Source organism: Pteropus medius, unplaced genomic scaffold, assembly GCF_902729225.1.
Source record: "Pteropus medius unplaced genomic scaffold, Ma_sr-lr_union100, whole genome shotgun sequence".
NCBI classification, from domain to species: domain Eukaryota; kingdom Metazoa; phylum Chordata; class Mammalia; order Chiroptera; family Pteropodidae; genus Pteropus; species Pteropus medius.
This window is the reverse complement of record NW_024349800.1, coordinates 2,492,235-2,510,742: the sequence shown is the minus strand read 5'-3', so window position 1 is coordinate 2,510,742 and position 18,508 is coordinate 2,492,235. Positions and strand designations below refer to the sequence as shown.

The following is an 18,508-nucleotide window of genomic DNA, read 5'->3' as shown; positions in this document are numbered from 1 at the left end:
TTCCAAAATCTGTACAGACTTCCTTAAAACATTAAAATTTCCTTTTAGTATAGAAAGTTATTACATATTAACATAGTCACTCTATTCTTCCGTTGATTAGAAATATCCTGTGATAGTCACAAGAGGAATTGGGCTCAGAGGGCAAGGAGCACCAATGGGGAGAGACTAAAACATCTGAGTATGTTTACTAGTCTGCTTTAACAAGATCCCTAACAGCCAAGTCTTTTTATTTTAAACTTAAAAAATTTGTGAAATTTCAAACAAATATAAAAGTAAAATTTTATAAAGAATTTCATTTACTCATCGTTGAACAATTACCAATTCATATTCAACCCTGTTTCATATATTACCTCTTCTCCATTCTGAAGCAAACACCAGCAATATATCATTTCAATCATAAATATTTTAGCACGTCTGTCAAAAAGATTCTTTTAAACAAAAGAACGTGTGCATTTTTAGTTCCTGGTTTTTTGTTTTTGTTTTTCTTTTTGCAAGGGGGGACAACATCTCTAGCCCACCATTTTGTTCTTTCCTAGAACTCTCTATATCTAAAATAACAAGATAGGTAAGTAATATAGTATAATGAAACATTTTGGAAGCATAAGGACTTGCTATCCAATCTGAATTCATTTTAGCATTCCTCAATCTCATTCTAATCCTAAAGTATTAAAAACAAACAAAACTTCTAAAACACTGAAGAGGGGAACACTTCCAAACCCATTTTATGAGGCTAGCATTACCGTGATACTAAAGCAAAAAAACAAAAACAAAAACAACCAAACCCACACACACAAAAAACAAAAACTACAGAACCATATCCCCTGATAAACACAGATGCAAAAGTCTTCAAAAAAATCTTAGCAAGCTATAAACTCAACAGTACATTAAAAGGACCATAGGACATGATCAAGTGGAATTTATTCCTGGGATGGAAAATGTTTCTACTACCCAAATCAATAAATGTGATACACTACATTAAACAAAATGAAAAATAAAAATCATATGAACATCTCTATAAATGCAGAATAAATATGACAAAAATGAATATTTTTTTCATGATAAAAATTCTGAACAAAATTAAGTACAGATAGAATGCACCTCAACATAATAAAGGCTGTATATGATAAATCCACAGTTAACATCATATTCAATGGTGAAAAGCTGAAAGCTTTTGATCAGTAACAAAACAAAGATGACCACTCTTACCACCTCTATTCAAAATAGTACTCAAAGTCCTAACCAGAGCAATTAGGCAAGAAAAAGAAATAAAAAAACATCCACATTAGAAAGAAGTAAAACTATTTGCTTGCAGGTAACATGGTACATCTAGAAAACACTAAAGGTTCCACCAAAAACAAAACAAAACAAAAACAGAAAACTGTTAGACCAAACAAATTCAGTAAAGTTTCAGGATAGAAAAACATACAAACATAAGTTGTTTTATACGAACTGTAAGAAAGAGAAATAGTGTGGCTCCATAGTGTAGTGGTTAGCATGTCCGCTTTACACGCAGAAGGTCCTGGGTTCGCGCCCCAGGTGGAGCCACGAAACATACCCCAGGTGCACCAGGCCCCTGGTACACGCCACCAGCGTGTGGGAGGAGACCCCCCGCCTTCAAAGATCCAGTTCTTAAGGGGAAACGGCAACATCCATAGGACAGGGGTGGAAGTGGGGGGAGGGGAGGAATTAAAGTGTGTGTGGGGAGGGGCGGAAGAAAAATAAATAAAAACCCCATTTACAATAGCATTGAAAAGAATAAAACACTTAGGAATATATTTAACCGATGAAGAGAAAGATCTGTACACTCAAAACTATAAAACATTGATGAAAAAAACTGAAGACAAATGAATGGAAAGATATTCTTTGCTTGTGAATTGGAAAAATCAATATTAAAATGTCCACGCTACCCAAAGTGATCTATAAATTCAATCCCTATCAAAATTCCAATGGTATATTTCACAGAAATAAAAAAAAATCCTAAATTCATTTTATGGAGCCATAAAAGATCCTGAATAGCCAAAGCAATCTTGAGAAAGAACAAAGCTGGAGCATCACACTTCCTGATTTCAAACTATACTACAAAGATAAAGTAATCAGGACAGATGACATACTGGCATAAAAAGAAACATACAGATCAGTGAAACAGAACAGAGCACTCAAAAATAAATCCATGCATATATTGTCAATTAAGTTTCTGACAAAGGTGCCAAGAATATGCAATGGGCGCTTGAAACAGTGGATTTCATTAACCAATGTCACCATAAAAAAATTAAAACATAAATATAAGTGAAAAAAATATATACAAAGGGGAAATGATAGTCTCTTCAGTAAGTGCTGCTGGGAAAACTGAGTATCCACTTGAAAAAGAATGAATTGGACCACTATCTTATACCATACACAAAAATGAACTTGGAATGGATTAAAGACTTGAATATAAGACTTGAAACCATATGACCCCTAGAAGAAAACAACAGGTGGTAAAGTCTTTGACATTGATCTTGTTAATGATTTTTTGGATTCGACACCAAAAGCAAAAGCACAAAAGCAGGAATAAACAAGTGAGACTACACCAAACCAAAAGCTTCTGTACAGCAAATGAAACCATCAACAAAATGGAAGGCAATCTATGGAATGGGAGAAAATATTTGCAAACCACATATTCAACAAGGGGTTAACATTAAAAATGTACAAGGAACTCATACATCTCAACAGTGAAACGAACAAAACAAAGACAAATTTAATAAATGAGTGAAGGACTCAAATAAATATTTTCCCAAAGAAGACATAAAAAGGATCAACAGGTCTTTGAAAAGGTGCTCAATATCACTAGTCATTAGGGAAACCAAAGTCAAAACCACTATGAGAAATCACCTCACACCTTTCAGGATGGTTATTATCAAGACGACAAGAGATAACAAATGCTAGTGAGCATGTGGAGAAAAGAGAACCTCTGTACACTGTTGGTGGGAACATAAACTGGTACGGTCACTATGGAAAACAATATAGAGGGTCCTCAAAAAATTAAAAATAAAACTACTATATGATCCAGCAATCCCATTTGGGAGAATATATCCAAAGGAAACAAAATCACTATCTCGAAGAAATATCTGTCCTGTACTCCTATGTTTACTGCAACACTATTCACAATAGTCAAGGTATGGAAACAAGTGTCTCTCAAAAAAAGATGAATGGATTAAGAAAATGATATCTATCTATTTATATACAATGGAATATTATTCAGCCATAAAAGAAGGAATTCCTTACATTTGTGACAACATGGATGAACCTGGAGAGCATTATGCTAAGTGAAGTAAGCCAGAGAAAGACAAATACTGCATAGTATCACTTACATGTGGAATCACTAAAAAAAAAAAAAAAAAAAATCCACTTATAAAAACAGAGAGTAGACTGGTGGTTGTCAGGGGCTGGGGTGTAAAAGAAATGAAAGGTTAGTAAAACTTTCAGTTATAAAGATGAATAAGGTCTGAGATCTAATGTATAAACACAGTAATCATAGCTGGTAATTCTGTATGTATTGTATAACTGAAATTTGCCAAGAGATTAGAATTTAAGGGTTCTCACCCCTCCCAGAAAGGGTGAATACATAAGGGATAATATGTTAGTTACCTCAATTGTTGGAATCCTTTCATTATGTATATGTATATTAAATCATCATATTGTATACTGTAAATATAATTTTATCAATTATACTTCAATAAAGCTAAAAATTAAAAACACAAAACATCTGAACTAAGAGCAATCTGGTGTTACATAGCATTATCTGAAGGCACTTTTAAAAGGCAGGTGTATCTTAAAATTCTAGAGTTAAAAAATTCCTTTAACAGTCGTCAGCATACATAGTGCCCTCAAGCCACTTCAAATAAAAATGTCTAATAATGTCTAAAAAGGACCTTGGATCCTGAAAAGAAACTTTGTTTCCTTAAAGCTTTCTTATCTACTAAGGTTTTTAATGTGATTACATTTACATAGTAAGCCCTGGTATATTGTAAAGCCAGAAGCCTCACACAAATTTTAGCTAGATCCTGATTATTCTTTTGTTAACGGTTGGTTCTTTTCATATAACCAATGGAGTCATGAAAATCAGGTGCTATATTTATAGTATGCAAGCAGTATTGCTTATCCCAAGTGAGGTACAGATAAAAATAGTTTAGAGAATTGGTCAAAAATTCGTAACAGTAACAACTTCCAAATAAAAGCTAACATTGACTGGATGCTTATTTTGTATACTAGCCACTGTGTCTTCAATCACTTTACATACATTAGCTTTTGTAATGTCCATATCTTCATGAAGAAGGTACTATTCCTGTTTAGTCAAAGAATCAAACTCACCAAGGCCAGAGCAAGAAAACTGCAAACTAGAATCTGAAGCAAACTCTATCCAATTTTGGAATTCTCACACTCTTAATCACTATAGCTTCACCATTTGACATAACCTGATTTAATATTTTTTAGCCTATAATACAAAGATATGTTAGAATGTGATATATATTGCTGTAATATAACTTTTTAGATATAGTCAGAAAAATAAAGTTTTAATTTAAAACTTACATAATCACATAATTTGAATTTTAAATGACAAAGTTAAAAAAGTAGATATCAGTTCTAACATCTAAATTTCAGGTCTAAGTGTGAACCATTCAAGAAATGTTAATTGATGAGCTTTCTACTACAAGCAGCACCAGTGTCCCAAGTGGTGATCATATTTAAGTATCTGAAAATCATCACAGACAAATGGAAAATGATCTAGCATTTCTAGAGAGAGAATTTTTACTAGAGAAAGAAAGTTTCTTATTTTAACTATTTATGTTCGGGCAAGAAACTGTCGTTCCTAGGAAAAAAGAAAAGTCTATGTTCCTCTTCCATGACCTAAAAATGCTTATTAGTTATTGAAAAACCTAAAAGCAGATAGTTTTTAGTAAATAAACTAACTTAAACGCTTCTTGTGTTACAATAAAAGTACTAAAACAAAGTATCAATTTAAATAATTATGACAAATCTGTCAAGTCTTACATATAGTAACAGGGTGGAACAGACTAGAAGCTACAGTTCTCTGACCATATGTAGATTTGCAAATTTGACTTAGTAACCATATTTTATTATAATTATAAAAAAAATAAGCCCTGAAAAATCTGAAAGTGAAATGAAAAAAATTAACCTTACTGTGTATTGAGCTGGTGGCATAGTCACACAGAACTATTCCAAGTGATTTTAAAACATTGTAATTTGACTGTATATTTTTAGAGGGACATATCCTAAGGGCAAAAACAAACAACACACTTTCCAGTAATCATACTGTTCTGAGATTCTAAAACTGCTGTGTGTATATTGTGGGGTAAAGCAAACAGTAATTATATTAATGTTAGCGGAAATTAGAATTTTGGGCATGGAGAAAAGAGTAGGTTTATGTAAATATATAATACTGAATTTGAGATAAAAGTTAAACATCAAGAACTTATATTAAAAAAAAAAGAAACAAAAAGAGGAAAGAAAAGAAACTGCTTTTTAGTTATGTCTTCTGAAAAGGTCTGGAAAAAAGGACCAACTCGAGCAATGAACACTGCTAGCACTCAGATTATGGTCTCTAAGTACCATTTCTACTAAAAAAAATCCCCAGAGTTTTGCAAGAACAAATAATTCTAGGTTTGGGCAGGAAATGTAAAAAATGATCCTGGAACATTCCGTCATATGAAACAGCAAGGAATCAATTAAAAAAAAAAAAAAAAAAAAAAGGCAAGCCAGGAAGCAATTGAGAATGAGTTAAAAAGACTTAGGAGCCAAGAGCCAAATGTGAGACAATCTGAATGTCAAAAATAATAACTGCAAGTAACTGAAGCACATCAAATATCTTTAAAACCATAACAATAATAATAATAATAATACTTCATTGATCACCTTTGGAGGTTGCTAGGTTACCAATTCATTATTTTGAAAACTTGTACGAGGCAAACTGGATCTTAGGGTAACCATTTGTCTGTTTTAATTTCTAATCTGGTAAATCTCTATATAGCCCACACAAATAAAAGCTCTTTGAGGCCTTCAATTTTTATAGAATTTAAGAATGGCTGACATAGGCAATAAATATCAACAGCTGCTTAACATTACATACACAAGTAAACATAATGTAACTCAATGGAAGTACATAGTAGTCTTATAAAGTATACTTGCAATGGATCTAATCATTAATTTACATGAATATGGGAAGGAGAGTCATCTAATAGCAGAATACATTAAATGACACCATGTAGATGCAACTTCAAAGACCCAAAGAGTAGGAACTTTACGTGATGATAAATTCATTTAACAAATATATTACATAAAAAAAGACAAGAACCTATAAATTACAAAGAATCAAATGTATCAACCAAGTACAATGTATGAATCTTATCTTGATCAAATAAATGGTTTAAATAAATTCCAAAGTGAGTCGATTTTTCTATTCTCTCTATTCTGTTGTATTTGAACTTTTTCATAATGAAAAAGTAATCAAATCTATATCACCCCCCCATCATCAACTAAAAGGAAAAGGCTTAATTCTAAAAACTGCTTATGTGGAAATGGGGGTTCAGAGAGGCCAACAGATAAATCCTAGCAGAGAGGAGAATCAGAAGAGCTCTCTCTATAAAAGAAAAATGGGTTGATATGTAGTAACAAAAAGTTCCAAGATCTCCTAGAATTAGAGTGAACATATAATTTACAGTCCAAACTAGGGCATTTTTGAGTGAAAGGGGAGCTATTACTAATTATGCAGTAGGCATAAACCAGGATTGTCCCAGGGAAACCAAGACAATGGTCACTTGATAAAAGATGAAAATTTTAAATCATTTTTCACAAAAGATACTCAACTCAATTCTTTGGGTAACTAATTTCCATAGAAATACATTCCTAATATTAGAGTTTTCAGAAAAACTAAGGTATTCTACAAAAAAACAAACTACTTTTCATCTCCTTTGCTTGTCACAGTTATTTCATAAAACGAGATGTCTACTTGTTGTTTATAGTGTTTTCTGCAAACTTCCAGCAATTCCTTTTCATGATAAACTATGAGAGGAAAATTACACTTACCCAGAACCTTGCTTCTCTAAAAAGTACATGTCTTCCCATGGGCCTCCACACATGAACCAGTCAGATTCCTACTCAATTTCTGAACGGTTACCTTATTCCTCGCAACACTTCAAATCTTAATAGCCTATGGGTTAAGTAAGGAAGAGTTGCGGTAAAAACATCTGGGTCTGGGCTTCAAAGTAAGAGCCCTGGGGCTGGCATTATTACCTACTTGGTCTAAGTGGTATGGCTACAGTAACTTCAGAGCTCTGTATATGATGCTAGCATAATTTTCTCTTTTTTGATTTTCAGTAAATACCTGATTTTATTATTTTTTTAATACCTGATTTAAAAAATCTGATTATTGCTTATATGATGTGCCACCAATAAGGTGACTACCTGTTTAAAACGTGAATATTTTATGCCACTTCATAGATTTTTAAATCTTGGGTAAACTTTTTCAATAAAAGTAACCTAAATATGTTTAACAATTAGGTACAATATTAGTCTCATCCTAAAATATGCATTGACACTATGTCAATCTAGTCATATTTGGTTCTATTACTAAGCTACGTCATTAAAGTTCTAACTCCCATAAATTAAACTAAATTTGTATAGCAAGACCAAAAATAATTAAAAAGGGACATCAAAAAGTTGGACTTGCTCCTATATTTTTCTCAGATGTTATTTTTTTTAAAAAGTCATTCCACTTAATATTTTTCAGCATAAAGACATTTAACTCACATGGCTATAGCAGTTTGCACCACAGATACTGAGACAATAAAAATTTATGCATTCATACAATAATCTAGTGCTAAACTGGGCATGCAATCAATCATATTGCCTCAAAAGCCTTCTCTTTGTTTTATTTTAGGTTAAACTCTTTTGTCTTTAAAATTAAAATGAAGGTTTTTTTTAATATCCTCTAAGATTCTATCCCAAATATGATCATAATAAACATTTATTTTTAAAATAACCATATGTAACTGTGGCTCTTCCCTTTCTGTCTGGTTTCTCTTATAAAACAAGTCAACCTTCAACATCTATGTTAATAAAGGAAAAGGTAGCATAAATGCAGAGGCAGTCTAATTGCCAACAGGTCCTACCAGGTTCTTCCTTGTAAGTAAAACCTTCCTTGGATACCGAGACTGCCTAAACAGTTGATTATTAACTGCAGATCATCCTCCTTCAAAGAACTGAGAGAGTACAAATTGTATGTGTTGTGGCATGCAGAGACTGGTGGAAGGAAACAGAATTTTTCAAAAGGCCAAAGATCATAACAGGACAGAAATAAAAAAAACAAAAACAGAGAGATGGGGTTGGGGGGAGAACCACCTTATATAAAATGACAAACAATGGGTGCAAATATAAAACACTGAGATGAATCTAGATATATATTAAAATTACAAGTCAACATTATTAAATATGTTAACATATTAGAGCAGCCTAACCAGATCATAATTTCTAAGAATTATGAAATAATCCTCTTACTATATTCAATAGTGCACATATCTTAGTTTACTGGATTTTATGAGTTTTCACATTTCAGAAGAAGGGAGAAGAAAATCTTAACATCAGAATACAGCAACAAAAAATGATAAAAATAAAATTTCTTGGGTTTTCTTAGGGTGGATTGTGTGGGGGAAAAAGAAGGCTTGAAGGACATTAATTATGCAGCTTAATGGAAAACTCTAAAGAATGAAAAATTTCTATTTGAACAATTAATTTCATCTCCACTAAGATAAAGAAGGAAGCACAAAATATTTAATTTTTTAACCTTATTTTAGTCTTTAATCTTGAGTTACACAAATCAGTAATTCCCAATACCAACTTCAAATATTATCTACAGAAGAGATTCTCCCTTTCTTCAAGCTAATAATACAGTGGCATCTGGTGGTAATGATTGTGTGAACAGGCAAGGAAAATTAAGTGTGCTTAAAAACATTTTTTTTTTTCTGTAAAGCTGAGAATCTGGAATGGTTTATGAAGGAAGTGGAAGATACTTAACTTATAATCTTTCACTACTGACATGGAATGAATGAGCTTTGTATTTAAGTACATATAAACAAACCCATAACCATAGTAAAAATCCTATCAGCCCATCCAATTTTCCTTCTTTGTCCTAGTTTCTTATTTGCTGGGGAGAGGCGTTGTGGGATAATAATTGCAGGAAATAAGGTGGAGCAGCTGCAAAGGCAAGATGAGGTACAGTACTGTGTTTCACCTCCATTCTAGTCTACTGCTGGCTGAGTCTTAAGAAAATGGGATTAGCTGTTTGAGGAGCCAAAGCAGTTATCAAACACTTTGAGATCAAAATGTACCCTCTCCCCTACATTTGCCAGGAATTTTTTAGGGCCTCCAGCAAGATTCAGGTAATAGGAGCAGTAGAAGCCACAATGAAGAGATTTCTAATTATTTAGTTGAATGCTGAAAATGATGTTTACTTTAGTTAGCAATGTGGGTCTTAGCACATGTAAACTGACTGGAATGGAGGCCAGGGTTTGAACTAAATGACTTCTGCTTTTGTCTCACAAATCTATGGAAATAATCCATGTGAATAAATTATACAGAGAAGAAATGACTACCCTAAATTTCTATAGCAATATAAAATATAGTCTACTAAATTTCATGTTACCATTGCTATTCTACTGATAAAAAAGTTTTAACTAATGGGAATGATAATTAGTCACTCACATTTCCCCTTTCAGATCAAAATATTATATCATTACTGCCAAGACCTATACACATAGAAATATAATGTTAAGTAGGTAACGCATTTTTCTTTTTATAGAGGGAAATGACACAAAATTTGGTCAGGTTTGCATAATATTACATTAAAGGCAGTTTTGTAAGTATTCTATCAAGTTAAAACATCTCTTCTTTGCCAACAGTCACAAGCTCTGGATCCATAAGGAAAATTTAGTATTCCAGTTTCCTTACTGTCTCCTGCAGTTTGGACAGAAGAGAAAACTTTTAAGCCTAAATAACATTGCAATACAGGTAGTATCTCAATTTAATAACATTACAATACAGGTAGTATTTCAATTCAAGCAACAGTACTCTTGGAAAACTGTGGTCTAATCAATTATTTCTAAAAATAAAATTCTCTTAAAATACATTAAGCTTTTAAAAGAACCTTAGCATATACCTTTATAAAGGAGGAATTCTTTTGCAATCCAAATAATTGCTACCTAACTTGTCTGAGAATGCAATTCTTTAATATTTTGATTTTTTAAAAAAGAAATAGGATGCATGTATTGTTTGACATTTATTTTAAAAGTAAATAATACTGTTCAGGACACTGATCCTTATAACAATCTAATGAAAACTTCCATAGGAGCTCAAACTTTAAACTATTTCATTATGATTTTGCTTAAAGGGCCAGATAACCCACAGGTCTCTTTCAACTCTATGATTCATATTAATTCTAATAATATAGATACAACTGCCCCACTTTCAGTTGGGAGTTGAGCACATGTATCAAAGTTGTACCAACCCTGATGTGGTGGAGGGAGTAACCTCCAGGGAATATCAGGTTCTCCAGAAAGTAGGATTAAGACTGAAACAGTAAGTAGCCTCTCTTCAGTTAGCATTTTACAGATGGTAGCCAATAACGTGAATGTCTATAGAGAGTGCTCTCCAGATTACAGATATAAAATTGGAGCTAACAATTTGCAACTATTTCACACAAAGAGAAACAAATTATTCTACCTAATCCAGTTTAATCCCAACTCAAATAAAGACAGTGTATGTGTTGAAATATAAATTTTATTCGGACAGAATATTCTTTTCTATTACTGAGAAATAGAAATATGCTGTCAGATGCTCTAGAACTGGTCTATTAAGGGGGTGACTCATATTTAGGAGTGTGGAGAGCATGAGATTTATTTTCTTTTAACCTATACAAAGCTTTAGTCTTTTATTTTTCCTTGGAGGAGAGGATGGATCCCTACCAGATATTCAGGGATATACTAAATTTCAGGTTAACAGTATATGGTTGGCACAAATTCAATGCTTTAGTGGAAGCCAGAAATGATTTCTTTAATTGTATACCGAAGTGAATAATCTCCCAGGGAAAAGAACCTCCTCCTCCTCTTTCCTACCTCCTGCCCCTCCCCCAACAACATTGCCTCCCTGCTGTGTAAAGAGCCCTTTGTCCTGCCCTGCACTTATCTAGCTGTTTGGCCATACTGACAGGCCAACCAGAAGCATAATAAGAGAGTCAGTCTGACATAAGCAGCTGGCAATTTGAAACAAAAATCTTCATTTTCTACTCAGACCAATTCTGCTGCAAAGGTCTCAGGCTCCTCCCATGCTTCCATCTATTTTTCAAATAGAGCAACAAGGAATTCGACATTTTCCCTCAATTAGGTAGCACATCAAAAAACTTGATTCCCCAGACAGAAACAAATTCTGTAAAAATTCCTATATCCTCTGCTTTTCTGTAACTCAACATAGGCCAATGAGTATTCTCAGCTCTGAGTGTATATACATAACTAATATGGCTGAAGAAACGATTCTTATTACTTCAGTTTGCCATCAAAACTCTGAGAATTTCCACAGTATGAAGACAGAAGAACACAGAAGAGAAAGCAGTCAGACCAAACTAACAGTGGAATACATGAGCAAAACTGGCCAATAATCTTAGTGTTTTAAAAATACTAAGACACTGTTCCAATAAGAAAATTCCTCTTCCCTGTCTTTATATCAAAGATACTTAATATGACCCATTTCTCCCTGAGGTATTCAGCAAACAAAATCGATAGGATGGAAAAACTGAGTGAGGCAGGATGGGATTACAAATTCCTTGCTCAGTGAGGGCTTCTATAAAGGTAGACTGAGACTCAGTTTCATTGTTCCTTTATTATCTCTCATGGTTCCCTTCATAAAATGGCAAGCGATTGAATATACTTTGTCAAAAAAGAGAATTCTCTAAAGTGATGCTTTCTAACTGACACCCCTCCCCCAAGTTACTGGGTATTTTTTACTCAGTTTAGACTTGAATATATGGGATACTTTTCTTAAGACTCTGACTTAACAAAACATGTATTGATAAGTGAAGAAAATGATATTCTCTCACCTTTCATGAACTTTCCTGAATCTTTACCACAAAAGAAATCAATCACTGTATCAAATGGAAGGTTAAAAATGCCATTTCAACACATATTTTGGAATTTTTGGCAGTGAGGAATGGTAACAATTACTACTATCACAGGCATATTACATTTGGCTGTGAGAATGTTTTAAATCAAATTACAAATAACCATCAGTTGTATTAAAATGCACATTATCTCACACATTTTGCAGAATCAAAGTTTTCTTTGTCTTAAAATATCCCTATCAAGAGTTTTAGTTTTCAAAACCTGAAATAATTTTTATAAATGAAATTCACTGTTAGGCTTTTTAGTTTCAAATTAAACTGACAAATCACCAGAGTAGAACCAGAAGCTATATGAAAATTTTGTTCTAGTCATGATCCAATTTTTCATTGAAAAATTGTATCCAATAGTCAGGTGACTATGGCCTAATGTTTCACAAGTTATTTCAACCACAAGTTATTTCAACAGGAAGAGGATAAAGTAAAAGTGGTTGTGTGCATATCTGCATTTTGCCCTGTATCATTTCCCCAAATAAAGACAAAAACTGAATAGCCACTCTCCCCAAGAAAGGCCAGAATAACTTCAGAAAGTATGTAAGTTCCTGGACACAAAACAGTATCAGAAGATAAAAATGTTCAAGCATACTGTTTAAATAAATCCTAAGAAAAGGGCCTCTATGATCTTCCAGAAAATGATTACATCAAGATCACAACGGGTTTCAAACAATAAGAAAAACAAGTGAAAGAGCAATTATTTTATAAGGTAACTTTCATATTAAATAACAAGCTACAAACGTTCATATGTAAAATGTTCAATAGCCACTGTGAGCGAAACCATATTTATCTATTTTGGCATCTTTTATACATGATAGTAATAAAAATTAAAACCACCTAAAATATTATCTTTGAAAGATTCTGCTTCATTAGTCAGCATGTATCACTGAGAGACAATGCAAGCCACATTTGTGAATGACAAAACTCATTTCCATTCTTTTTGGTTCCCTGCCACAAATACCAGTCATGCCATACACATTATAGATGATTGTGGGATTTAAGTACATTTACACAAAACTGAACATATCAAAATTCTGTGGGAAAAATATAGGATGCAAGTGTTGAGGTGGGGTGGGGGCGGACAACGCATCTGTTAAGTATTATAATTGGTAGTATATTTGGATGGTGATTCTCCTTCAAGTATTTCCATACTCAACAAATTGTTCTGCTTAATCAGAGATCTTCCTGATTTGCAGGAGTTGTGAGAGGGGAGACCACATAAGGGGTTCAGAGGCCATCTTCTCAAGTATCCTATACACTAGACTTATTCAATTTCTGAATATTCCTTCTGGTCTGTCCTATATTTCAGATGGATCACAGCCAAACATAGATCCTTGTGATCTTAGAAGACTATATCCAATATACATTTAATGAATCCATTTTATAGGTCAAACTCCAAAGAAATAATCTAATCTAGAGAAGTCTATTCTCGATCCAGAAAATAAGAAAATACTTCTGAGATTTATATTTGCAAATCATTCTGAAAAGGGCAATTCTTGTCGGAGTTTAAGATACCAAATTTAGTCAAATGTTTAACAAAACATCTATTCAATAAGGTAAATAGGGCCTAACAACTGAAAGGAAGGCGATACACAACAAAATATTAAAATTAAGTCAGTGATTTAAGGACGGACACATGTCGGTTGCAGAAAAAATTGATATGCTTCCTACTCTGGTTCTCAGGAAGATCCCTAAATTCTTAATACTCTGGTTTTAAATCTGCGGATAAAAACCAAAAATCTGCCCCCCCCAAACCAAACAAAAAAGAAAAAAACTTTAACTATGATCCAGTTTCCAGACGCTGATATCCATAAATGGGTAGAAGGTGATGAATTGCTAATTATCATCTCCCCACCAATAAAATGCAAACCAGCTCAGCAATGAAAATTCCCAGAAAAGCAAGATTTCTTCTTAGTCCTGAAGCAGCCATCGCCTAAGTGCAGCTCCCTGCAGCCAACAGCATTAATGGACGCTGCACTGCTGTCCTTCCCTGGAGACAGCAGCCAACACTACTCAAGCTTCTCACGTAGCAACCAGAGCTCCAGAGCCAGCAGCTGCTGCTGCCTTGTATACTCACCCCTGTGGTCCAACCCAAAGAACAACCTTCTCCTCACCCCACCCCCACTTCTTACACTTTTTTTTTTTTTTGGACCAATGCTCCATGCCAGAAGGGCTGGAATTATGCTGTTAGAAAGAAACACTCTTAAGGTCACCCATTTAGTTTTAAACCAAGAGCCTTTTATTAGAAAAATCAGTATTTACCAAATTTCAGATACCCATTTTAATTAAGCCAGCCATTTAGGAGTGAAGATTAAGCTTTACTCTTTAAAAGGCCAATTTTCTAAGCACTCTCTTTACAGTGAAATTTAAATTTGCAGCTAGAGACAGAGCCTTGTGTCATGTCCTACCAAAGGACATAATTCATTTTTCTATTTTAATGACAGGATGAGTAAACCTTAAGGACTCTAATCCTGTAACGGGCCAGAATTTTTGGCTATATAAGAAAATTAATGATCCTCCTGAGAAAATTGGAAGAAATCCAACATTAAAATTTTCCTGTGTCCTCCAAGAGGCCCAGAAACCTCTCTGATTAAGTGAATATTCTTTGCTTTAGTCCTAACACAGATTACACACATTTAAAATTACAACTTATAACTTTTTTCTGAGTGACCTAAAAACATTAATGACATAAAATTAACCACCAAGAAATTTTCTCAAATAGGGGGTACACAAACATTCTCTTGAAAAGCTCATAACATTCAACCCAGCTAGATTCTCTCTAATCAAAAGCAGAGCTATGTAACATCACCCCAACAAAAAACGTAAATATGACCTTGGTTAAAATTAAGTCATTTAAAAGCAACTTGTTTAGTCAAGTGATGAAGGAAATTAGCTGAGAATCTGGGGATTCTTTCAGCACCATAAGCACGGGGAAAACTGGAGACATGAACTAAAGTATAGACAAAGCCCAACAGAACCCAGAGATCTGGGGAAGAAATGAATTACTGGTGAACACATTGCACAAGTAACATGAGAAAGCAGAAAATGCAGGTCATACATGCACCCCTGACCCAGACCAGCAGAGCAGGCTGCATCAGTATCCAAGGGAAAGACCAATTATTCCTAAGAAGTGAGACAAGCAAAAGATCTCTACAGAATAAATTAGCATAGAAGGGGTTTTCCCAACAGTTAAACTTTCCCTCTCACGCAATTCATCTACTTAAAAACCAAGGCTTTTTCTCACCGCCATTCACTTCGCATCCCTGGCTTCAACGCAGAGGGAAGGGGAATTCATAAAGGGTAAATTTTTCTGCTTTTAAAGACATTCTCAAATGACTGCTTTCCACGCCCAAGGCAGAGAGAACGACACAATCTGGCTCAACTCCAAGCTCGAACCCTACAAATTCGATAACGCTTTTTCAGAGATACTGGGGCAGACGCCACTGAAAACCCAAGAATGTAAAGTGGGGGTAGCCGAGGTAACGTCTTTAGTGTGGGAAAGGAAGCAATATCGGAGATGGGGACCTAAGAACGATAAGGAAGGAGTCCAGGAACATTATGGAGAGATCGAGGCCCCAAGAGCAATCAGACTTATCACCAGGCCGCGCGAACGGGGGTGGGGGTGTTGGTTAGGGGAGGGGAAAAAAGTATGCCTGTGTATTTTGAGGAGGGCAAAGAGAGGCCTATCAAGTCAAAGGTAAATGTGGAGTAGGCAGTTCCCAGGAAAAGGGGTGAAGAGACGTGGGGGAGGGGAAGCGTCCTGACCCAGGAAAGACATAAAAAGGTAGTGGGGTCGACTACATTACGTAGGGGGCCTCTTTCCCTGTGAAAGAGGGATGCAATGGTGTGTAGTGGGGGTGGCGAGGGGCATAAGAAGGGGCAGCATCCTCCTGCTCAGAGCCTGGGGAGGGCCAGGCCCACGTCCCGAGAACGAGCGCGGGGAGACGGAGGAGGTGACCCTTCCCTCCCCCGGGGGCCGGATCGTGAGGTTAGGTCCCTCTTTCTTGTCGGACCCTTACCTTGTCCCAGGCGCTGCCGGGGCCTGGGCCTGGGCCCGGGCTGCGGCGCACAACACTCCCGGGAGGCAGCAGGACTCGAGTTAGGCCCAACGCGGCGCCACGGCGTTTCCTGGCCGGGAATGGCCCGTGCCCGTGAGGTGGGGGTGGGGGCAGAAAGGCGGAGCGAGCAAAGGCGGGTAGGGGGAAGGGCCAGGGGAGGAGGGGGGGCGGCACTACAGTGTTGGCGGACTGGCGGGACTGGGGCTGCGTGAGTCTCTGAGCGCAGGCGGGCGGCGGCCGCCCCTCCCCCGGCGGTGGCGGCGGCGGCGGCGGCGGCAGCTCACTCAGCCCGCTGCCCGAGCGGAAACGCCACTGACCGCACGGGGATTCCCAGCGCCGGCGCCAGGGGCACCCGGGACACGCCCCCTCCCGCCACGCCATTGGCCTCTCTGCCCACCTCCCCGCACCCATTGGCCAGCTCGCCGCCAATCAGCGAAAGCCGCTGGAGCCGCCTAGAGAAGAGGCAGTGTTCTGGGGCTCCAGCTCCTCAGAGAGCCTCGGCTAGGTAGGGGAGCGGAACTCTGGTGGGAGGAAGGTCCGGTGGATGCGGCGCGGGTAATGGGTGGCCGAAGTGGTTGTCGCTTTCTCCTGCGGGAAGTCGGGAGTATGTTTGTTACGCCGGAAGGGAAAAGGGTTAGAGGCAGGCGGGAATGCGGCCCTCCTGGCGGCAACCGGAGGGGGAGGGAGAAAGCGGAAAAGGCTCGAATCCGGCTGGAGCCATTGCTCTTGCAGAGGGAGCAGCGCTTCCGGCTCAGCTCTTGTCACTGATTGGCTGCTTCTCCTCCCGCCGCGTGTGAAAACACAACTGGCGTGTTCTGGTTGGGGTAAAGGGCCTGTCAGTTACAGCCTCGTGACTGCGCAGCCGCTTAGAGACTCTCGCATTGCTCCCTGGGTCGGGTGTGTAGGTAGGTGGGGAGAGTTGGATACGCGGGTGCGGTCGGTCTCCTGCGGGCGGGGAAAGAGGCGGGAGAGGAGAGGAGAGGGAAAGTGGCTCGCTCCTCCGCTGGCGTCCCGCCACCCTCCCTTGGAGGGAGTCGGTTTACCCGCCGCCTGCTCGGTTTCGGCATCTGATTGGTTGCTGAAGCCCGGGGGACGGCCCCTTGCTATTGGCTCGGGTCGTAAAAGAGCGAAACTATTGCGAGGGTCGGCTGGGAGGCGGTCGTTGGTAGGGTCCTCCCCGAGGCCCAGCGCCGCAGTGTCTGGCCCCGCGCCCCTGCGCAACGTGGCAGGAAGCGCGCGACGTCGGTGGGGGCGGGCTGCCCGGTGGAGGCTTCTGGGTGGTGCCGACCGCAGCTCCGCCCTGGGCGACCGCCGCCCGAAAAGCTAGACATGCTCGACCTGCTCTCGGACTCAAGGGGGTGGGGAAAGGAGCGGGGCTGTCCATGCAGGTTTGTGGGTGGGAGGCGCATGTTCTCCAAAAATCGGCGCGAGCTGCAGTGGACGAGGTGGAGAGAAGGCCGCACCCTTTTATGCAGAGGGAGGGGAGTACTGCAATACCTTTATGGGAGTTTTCTGTTGCCTCCTGTTTCCTAAGGACCGCCCTGGGTCTAGAAGAATCCCTCCTTCCCCCGCGATCTCTTCATCGCCTCCATGTCGAGTCACTCCCTCTAGATTGTGGGCGGGATTCTTTTGCCCAGGCTTAACCTGGTGCCTGGGCGTTGTCCTACAAGAGTTTGAGCAGGTGTAAGATTTTGAAGGGGAGCCCAATTTCTGTCTTCCCATAGACTTGAGTTTGTGTCACACAAAGTAATTATAATAGTGGAGGAGGGAAATGGAGTCTAGGCATTCACCTGAGGCTGATTTTACGCGTTGTGACTGGGTGTTAGTACTACTTAAGGTCCTTTTTGTAGCATTTTTCCTGGAGATAAAGTGACATAGACTAAAGGCAGAGTGAGTTTTTTTACTCACCCCACTTGAGACCCTTGCTAAACCCCCAAAGAATGGCATCTTATTAAATCTTAATCTTAAAATTTTAGCCCTCTGCCTTGCATCCCCAGGGTAAGGCATCTTAGCAACTTTTTCTCATACTTTTGAGTCCATTTTCTATTGTCCTTGCTCATCCAATCCCCATACTTGCCATTGGCTTTTTCTCTTGTTTTTAGTAGAGTGGTGAGTCATGAAACCAGACAGATTGGTACTACCTCCAATTATGGCTACCCAGCGTGAGCAGAGGCCCCACTTTTATCAGCATTATCTTTTTTTCCCCCAGCTGGGATTCTACGCTGACCCTTTTCAC

At 37.8% G+C, this 18,508-nt stretch overlaps 1 protein-coding gene across 8 annotated transcripts in view; it reads right to left on the bottom strand.

The window, feature by feature from the left end:
• The window catches only part of SETD5 (SET domain containing 5), a 73,670-nt gene extending 57,185 nt beyond the window's left edge, over positions 1-16,485 (bottom strand). For 2 of the 8 annotated variants that reach the window (XM_039886614.1, XM_039886621.1), the window contains exon 1: positions 16,234-16,484. The gene's annotated coding sequence lies outside the window, so the exon portion shown is untranslated. Of the gene's footprint in view, positions 1-16,233 lie in introns of all 8 variants that reach the window. The other 6 variants (XM_039886611.1, XM_039886612.1, XM_039886623.1 and 3 more) reach the window with 4 other exon arrangements.
• Between the last annotated feature and the right edge of the window lie 2,023 nt (positions 16,486-18,508).